Raw genomic sequence first — 8,281 nt, 5'->3', positions numbered from 1 at the left:
TTGCATCTGAAATAGTAATGTAATGAAGAGAAAATTGATCTTGAGGAATAAGCAAATTTATACTGCTGATGCTTGAACCCTGCGGCGCTGATAAATCAATAATAAAATGCCTTTTCCCCAACATTTTGGGAATTGCTATGCCAATAGGATTAATTCTATAGACTGGAAAAGGAGGAGCTAAAAAGTGCCAACTATAAATCCTTTATAAATTTCATTTTCAGTGAGAAATTGAACTGACTGGATCTTGATTAGCAGAATGAAGATTTTTACTTTGAAACAAGGAAGAAGGAATTTGGATGAGACCGGTTGAAAACCCATTTTTTATTCCGTCAATTAAGTAAATGGTGAAATTGCTATCGGGATGATTTGTTAATTTATTGTATAAAGCCAGAATGTTAATGGGAGTGGAGACTATGAGCATCGGAGAAAGTCACTTGCGATTTAAAGGGCAGACTCTGTTGGCGTGAGCATCTCCACAATTGCTGCACATATGAATGAAATTACATTGCCTGTTTGAACAGAAACCTGTGTTGAAGTTGTTACAAATGTGTCTTCCTCTTGCAAGTCTAATTCTATGCACGTATGTCTTGTTTTGTGGATTGATCGGGTAGAGCTGAGGAATGTATTGGATTGGGAAAGGAAGATCTGTTTGAATAATTAGCGGTGGTACCAGGTGCTGCTTTGGAAGTAGACGCTATAGCAGACTTAGGGCAGGGGATGTTGAATGACCCGTGGAAGCGCAGAGCCCGCATGCGTTAGCTCTGAGGCCTCCGAAAAGCCGGTTAAATAAATCTAAATCGTGTTTAGCCCAATTGATTAAATGATTGTCTAATGCCAATGTGGCTGCTGCTTTTTCTCAGAATGCTTTATGATATTCGAAGAACATAGTCCCTCCGTATCTGACAGACAGATAATACTCACAGGAGTCTAATTCAGCTCTGCAGTTAGGATAAACGGAGCATAGCACATCTCTAAATATGGAGAAAGCAAGGACGAATTCCCCCAATGTTAGATTTTTAAGTGATCTGGGATCTCTGGATTTTAATGTAACTAACAGATCTCTGCAATCCACCACTCTGTGATCTAAGAATTTAAGATGATGCCATTAATAAAGAAACAAGATTAATGTCCTTGACTTCAATTATGCTGCTCCAAATTTGCGGAGATATTGAATACCGCCTAGCTTTGGTTGGGGAGGAGGAACCAAAAGCTAGAACAGTGGCGATGTTGAAGACAGGAGGATCTACTGAAGATGCTGATGATAGAGCAGAAACGGAAGTAACTGTAGCTTAGACTGGAGTAACTGCTGGAATAGAGGAGAAAACTGAAAGAGCTGAAGTTTGCTTCTCTTGTTCAATATTAGACACCTTTTTACCTAAATCACTTAGTTGGGTATTGACCGAGGATAATGAGTTGGCAAATGGCTGCATAAAAGATTTAATCTCTTGAAAAATCAAGGAGTGCTGTTGTTGGATTGATCTGGCTGAAGCAGGTTCCTGCTGTTTTGAAGTGCTGGCTGTCGGGATGAATTGTTCCGAAGGAGCCTGCCTTCTGTCTGGTTGGGGCTGCTGAATGGCTGAGCGTAGCTGGGGAGCTTTTTTAGGAGGGAAAACAAGTTCTGCAGAGATGGATTTGCAATATTGAATAAATAAGAGATTCTCGATTTCTACCTGCTGGAATCACATTTCCGTTTGTAAGAAGGAACTTTATAAGTTTATTTAAAGTCCAGTCCTTCCAGTATAGTCGCTGTGGAGGAGCATCCTGAGCTTGGAGTCGTTTAGAATGACGAAGATTAGCTCCTTGGGAAGCTGGAGTACTGAGAAAATCTTGGTTGGGAGGCAGCTGTTCAGATATCACAGAGCCACTGAACGGAGACTGGAATAAAGGAGTGATTTGACCCTGATTGGAAGCTGCAGGGGAATGATCTGCTATAGACAAAAAATCCTGGGAGTCCTCTGAATCCGAAAAGAGTTGCTGTAAGTAATCCATTTGCTGGTTTAACAAAAAACAATGGGTCTTGAAGTCCGCTTTGGTTTACACTTGAATGAAAAACACAAGACAACTAGGAGGAGGTGACTAGGGTTTAAATAGAATAGATTTAGTTGGTGGAAGATGATGGGGCGCACAGGCCTAGTACCATCCCCTGAACCACACCATAGGTTAACATTAGTAGTACATTGCTATTAAATGTAGTGTTTTAACTAGCAGATATTTTCAATTTATTAAAAAAAAAAAAGTCTTGACATTACTAAAATACAAAAGTATGACAATTACAGTCCCACCTTTTAAAACAGCTGATACAACACCCTTTCAAATCATGTTAACGCAAACACCAAGTCAACGGCCCTTACTTAACATGCTACTGCAACACAACAGTCCTGCACTGCATTCGACGCAGTCTGCTTTGACAAGAGCTATCTCAACTTTGTATCTGTATAGACATTCATGCTTCTAAAGGATTCTGATAGTAACCTGTAATGCAAAACAGTCACTAGAAAAATCGTAGTTTGTATCTGGTCATTAAGAGACTGTCCATGACTACATAGCCCTGGCAGATCCTCCTCGGTCAAAAAGACTCTGGCGCTATACTAAAGCTTCATGTATATGTGTAACTGGGAGAAACTATAGTATACTGAAGTTTGAATCTGAAAGTTCTCAGCATGTGTGACAGGATAGCCAAAGTGAGGAGACTCAGAGACAGAAGGTGCAGCAATTAAAATACTTAAATAATAATTACCAAACAAAAAGGCACAATGTTCAAATAAACAGAACAAAACAATGTTAACAATAAATTCTAAACACAAAATATACACACTTTCACACACACTCTCACTCTCGGTCTCACACACACACACGCACGCACGCACGCACGCACGCACGTCTTCTCACTCTTACAACCACTCCCTTTTATACAGGTGCTGCAGCTAACTGAGCAATTCACACTTCATCAGCTGCAGTACCTTTCACACATTCCTCACACAAACTCATTCACTCAGATCCACACAGCAGACTCACATCCACTCTAAAACACCACAAAAACACAGAGACAGGCTGCACCCTGTCACAGCATGATACTCACTTCATATAGATGTATAAAACAGACCCTACTGAGTGATTAACTTCTGTTAATGTTTGTTCTTCTATTATTGTAACAGGAACTCCACAACTGTTTTTGTATGATGAGGTCTTACCTCTGGACCAAGAACAGGAATAATGATGTTTTACGAAAGCTAGTACAGAAACCTATCACCTTCTTGATGTGATCTAATAAAGCAGCTGTCTGATAAGGGGAAAATATTGTGGAGGTTACTAATAAAGGTAATCATACCACAAAAACATCACTGTAAAATTAATGACTTACCACAGTTATATCAAAAATACAAATTCTTGCTTTCAATTTTTGCTTTAATTTTACCATGTATGTAGGATTAGTAAAAAGAAACATCCTGTTGGACTTTTACCTTCCTGGAATTATGGCAATCACAAATCCTGTATTCCAGAAAACATATCACAATCACAACATGAGAAAATAGACATAGATCAAAACATGGGAAAGTGCATACAGACACTAAATACAAATATCTTTTACATACTTATACAATTTCCATGAATATGTACGGTAGTGAAATGTAAATATATTGACATTATGTATGCATATATAGCTAGATAGATATACACATATTTGACTTGGATAAAGGAGTTGGCTCATTGAATAAATAAAAGCACACAAATATCCATCCATCAATTACTTAGTCAATGAGATTTAATGACAGTACAACTCTTTCAAGCCTCTTTCCGCCTTCTGTGTTACACTTACTTGTATCTCAGTGTCATCCAATAAAGCACCAACACATCCATTTGTAAGAGTTGTTCTTGTGCTACACAAAATTATATATATATATATATATATATATATATATATATATATATATATATATATATATATATATATATATATATATATACAGTGCCTTGCAAAAGTATTCAGACCCCTGACCAATTCTCTCATATTACCGAATTACAAATGGTACATTGAAATTTTGTTCTGTTTGATATTTTATTTTTAAACACTGAAACTCAGAATCAATTATTGTAAGGTGACATTGGTTTTATGTTGGGAAATATTTTTAAGAAAAATAAAAAAAAAACTGAAATATCTTGCTATCTTGCTGGAAAGCGATGGAAAATTTCCAATGCTTTTGCAATAAATGTTGTCTTGTAGCACTCCGTGAAACTTTACAATAAGGACAGTTTTTGTTTTCTGCTGCACAGTTTAGAAAGTCAGATTGTTTTGAAAACGCAAAAAGGCGCTATTGAGTTTATTCGTAACTTTATGGTTGATATTGGTAATATTTTCACGAACCACATTAAAAAGAAATTACAATCTTAAAGTACATAAGTTAGAGCACATAATAAAGATGTAAAGAAATAGGCTACCTTATTGTAATACTTGTGAAGTCATTGTAATTAACTAGACAAATTACAGGAAAAGGCATGCTTACATGACATAGTTAAACTGTATTATTTAGCTTTCAAAGTTAGAGATGACATAAAATGACATTAGTATCTTACTGGTCCAATTTCTGGTTGCTCTGATTTGGATTTCTAATACAATGCAAGCAACACATGTACATGACCCACGTCACTTTATTTCGGCACATTTTGATTTATTAACGTTGGATTTAATGTTAGTTTGTTTTTATTTCAACACATTTATAAAGTATGTGTGTGTGTTTTTAATGGTTTTATATTTCAGTATTTTAAAAGGCATTTGGGGGATTGTTCTTGAATTATAATTAACCATGATGTATGCAGTACAGGACACTTACGCAGTATAATAGAATCCTATGAAGGACACTCACACAGTATAATAGAATCCTATGCAGGACACCCACGCAGTACAATAGAATCCTGTGCAGGACACTCACGCAGTATAATAGAATCCTACGCCGGACACTCCACAGCAGTGTCTCAGGCAGCACAGTAGTACGAGCCAGAAGCAAATTATAATTATCAAGTTAAAGGCTGACAATATATGCATACCACCCCAAATAATTCCATACGTAATTATTAATATTAATCATAACAACAACAATAATAATTCATGGGAATAAATGGGAACCGCTTCTTGAAGCAAAAAGGGCACCCACAGCATTCTCTCCCCTTGTACCAGGATTTTCTCGAGCTGGTTCACTCATTCTGGAGCAACCCAGGGTCCGCTCCCTCAGCCTCCAGAACAGCAAAGGCCCTGCTACACACTGCAGGAGCCCAAGAAGCGGGCCTAGGCACATTCCCCACCATCAGGGACACAGTCACAGTACTGGTGCAGGGTTTTTACCTTCACCAGAGGGGACAGAGACCCGACCCTCGGGTCCAAGCTGTGCAGAACAACTGACGCCATGCTGAAGAAGGCGTATGCATCAGCGGCACTGTCAGCCAGAGCAGCCAATGCAATGGCTATACTAGTCCTGTACCAGACATGGCTGGCTGAAAGGCTGCAGGAATGGGCAATGAAGGCGGACACAGGGGAGCTACTGGCTGACGGGGGAGTTAAGGGCTTGCCCTTGAGTCGCCTGCACTTCCGCTGCATAAGCCCTCTTTAGGTGTGTCTCCATAACCCTACATTGAGGGTTAAGGCTCATGGGGCCTCTGGGCAATCCACTCACCGGCAGAGCCTTAACTAAGGCTGCGATGGTGGAGTTAACCGGCATAGAGCTGGGCAATGGTGGTAAACTAGACTCAGAGGAAACCTCTGAGCTAGGTTTTGTCAAGGTCAATGGTGCTGGTTCCCCTTCTTTCTCCATCTCAGTGGGGAAAGAGTCATCTCAGGAGGCCAATAACGATAGCCTGTCCTCCGCCATCAATGGCTGTGATTCAGGTTCGACTCAGGCTCCCGTGGGAGGCTCAGTGGCCAGGGCTGGTGCAGGTAGCAGGAACTTACTGCCTAGACAGAAGTGCAAGGACCTGTGTCATCTGCTCCTTCAAGTAAATAATGTCCCTCACTTGTGTCGACCACTTCACCCTTCTCACCTGGGGGGGGGGGGGGGGGGGGGAGTGGCTGAGAGGTCTAGGCGCAGGAGCCTGAGTGCAGGGAATCTCCTGTGAGGGGCTCTGCGAGAGCTGAAGGAGCAGAGGTGGGGCCCCTAGTGCTGCTGATGGCTCGACAATGGGAGACTCAGCGTCTAACGCCATGGCCCTGTTGAGCCTAAGGCAACGTATTTTGGGCTGAGGCGCTGCGCATAGGTTGCAAAAATCCTCTCTGCCCATAGCTTCCTGGGCATGTTGGACTCCCAAGCACTGCACACAGAGCAAATGCTTGTCCTGGAGTGGCAGGTTCACACCTCACATTATGCAGGAGTGGAACCAAAGGATGCTCGACATGGTGCTTGTTAATGTTGTGCGTGCACTGGAGCTACGCTCGTCAACTGGACCGAGTGCGTCCCAAGTGCAGCAAGCACTGGAGTGCTGTGCTCAATTGGCTGTGTGCGCACCTAGTGACAAGCACCATGCACACTGCCAGGACTAGCTCGCTGGAGCTGTGAGCGCCGAGGGTACCGGGCACAAAGTGGACCGGGAACCCTAGCGTAGCACTGTGCACACTGAGTGTATTAAATACCAGGCGTACCGGGTGTACTGAGCGTCCTTACTTAGTACCGTGTGCAATAAGCACCAGGCACGGACGGTGCTCTGAGCACTGTTTATACCAAGCACTGGAGCACTAAGCGCCACGTGTCGTGCGTGACAAGTGAACAAAGCACCGGGGGCACCAGGTGCACTGAGCACTATGTACACTGAAGCACAGGGGTACTACGCATCTAGTCAGGTGCACACAGAGTGCACTAAGAAACCAGGGCACCGTTTGCCTTGCTCATCACTTGCACCAGTCACTTAAGCACTGATGTGCAATGTACCGAGCACCCTGCTCACCACGTGCATTGAGCACCGCGTGCACCGGTTGTACCAAGCATCGTGCTTATCAGGGACTGATTGTACCATGTATCGTGTGCACTATGTGCATTGAGCACCATACACACCAAGTACTATAGCACTACGTGCACCGCATACTGTGCGGCACCATGCGTTCTTGCAGTAGCGTTTAGCAGTGGGTGTCAAGCACCATGTGCATCGTGTGCACTGAGCACCATGCGCACCAAGTACCATGCAACATTGTGCGCTCTTGCACTAGCTCTGTAGCAGTGGCCAAGCACCGTGAGAACCGTGTGCACCATGTGTACCAACCACACGCACCAAGAGCACTATGTGCACCGTGTACCGTGCGCCGCTGTGTCTGTCTACTGACGCTGTAGAGCTGGGCACCATGTGCTGTATGGAGGAGAGCATGGCTGGAAAACCCTGTCCATTGCGTTTTCAAATGTTTGTTAGAACAAAACTGCACATTTGACACATTTGTACAGTAGCTAATGGAGGTGCAAACAGAGAAGAATTACAGTGTCTTTATTCTGGAGCCATTTGGTGGACACGTTGGTGAACATTGTTATATTGTGGACCTGCTACTGATCCCTGTTTAATGTATTGTTTGTGCAGATCTTAGAAGAGCATCATGAAATTAGTGTCTCATTTCGGCCTGCTGGATTTTCCGTGGTTCCTGTGCTTACATTACTGCCACTGGGAAAAAAAAAAAAATGCAATTGCTGTTTAAATTAAAGAAGACAACAAAGACAAGTGCTGATGCTGGAATGGAAACTGTTCACAAAGCACTGGTATTATGGAATCTGTGTCAGTGAAATAAACTGGTCCTGTTTTCTTCTATTTGAAGATTTAATTAAATTCTTCTATTTGAATTAATTAAAAAAAAATAAGGATAGTTCGCTCTGATACTCCTCAAGTATGTTATGATTGTTTCTGCTTTTGTATTTAGTGTTTGAAATTAAGAAGAAGAAAAAAATGTGTTTTACTACAGCAGAAATGTAATGGTAGAGAGAAATTCTGGTACAATTGGCAATTCGAGTTGAAAACTGTTAACCAGAGGCTACCTCTAATTTCTGAAACATTTTAAATGTCAGCTGATACAGATTGGCACTTGAAACCTGGCCAGGCAATTTGACTGGGATGTGAATATGTCATCCATTGACAAAAGGAACAAGAAGTCTAATACATTGAAATGGTACATTTGCATGTCTCACGTTACACATTTGTGAGTGTATCTGTACAACTGCTTATCCAATTGTCATGAAAGTTGGTATTAACATGACTTAGTTTACATTATTGAGAAAATGACATTCTGGGTAGATATGGCAATGTCTGTACTGTGTGATCATTC

General features: G+C 41.7%; 1 protein-coding gene across 1 annotated transcript in view; it reads right to left on the bottom strand.

Moving 5' to 3' along the window:
* Positions 1 to 4,092: 4,092 nt before the first annotated feature.
* The window catches only part of LOC121327135 (cytochrome P450 4B1-like), a 27,903-nt gene continuing 23,714 nt past the window's right edge, over positions 4,093 to 8,281 (bottom strand). The window contains exon 13 of the mRNA XM_041270950.1: positions 4,093 to 7,626. The gene's annotated coding sequence lies outside the window, so the exon portion shown is untranslated. The remainder of the gene's footprint in view (positions 7,627 to 8,281) is intronic.

This window comes from Polyodon spathula, chromosome 14 (genome assembly GCF_017654505.1).
Source record: "Polyodon spathula isolate WHYD16114869_AA chromosome 14, ASM1765450v1, whole genome shotgun sequence".
Lineage (NCBI taxonomy): Eukaryota > Metazoa > Chordata > Actinopteri > Acipenseriformes > Polyodontidae > Polyodon > Polyodon spathula.
Note: the sequence above shows the minus strand (reverse complement) of the source record. Positions and strands in the feature narration are given on the sequence as shown.